This window comes from Chinchilla lanigera, unplaced genomic scaffold, assembly GCF_000276665.1.
Source record: "Chinchilla lanigera isolate Chin_1 unplaced genomic scaffold, ChiLan1.0 scaffold00001, whole genome shotgun sequence".
In the NCBI taxonomy this organism is placed as follows: Eukaryota; Metazoa; Chordata; class Mammalia; order Rodentia; family Chinchillidae; genus Chinchilla; species Chinchilla lanigera.
In genome coordinates this window covers 14,218,992-14,219,371 of record NW_004955402.1, presented here as the reverse complement: position 1 = coordinate 14,219,371, position 380 = coordinate 14,218,992, and positions in this window count along the sequence as shown.

Here is a 380-nt window from a genome sequence, read left to right as displayed (position 1 = left end):
TCATGAAACAAAACTTCCAGCACTGCTTCAGAAAGTGGGCTTAAAGCAAGGAGGGGCATATTTTTAGGGAGACTAATGGCAATGTGTATTTTATGGTTAAAGTTTTAAAAGTTTACACAGTCACTGTATTTTTTTATCGCATCTTGTAGTGAGAAATAAACTCATATTGTTTAGGGCATGCAGTGTATGCTACTATTATAGTATCCTAAACTGAGAAAGAAATTTTGTAGTCTGCCATTTTAGATTTTTATTATTTCTTTCCTATAGTAAATATCTTTCTTCATCGTTTCCCTGGGAATTATGAGTAGTAACTTACAGTAATTTTTTTTAAGTTAATAGTTAAAAGGGTCCTGGGGATTTAGCTCAGCGGCAAAGCGCCT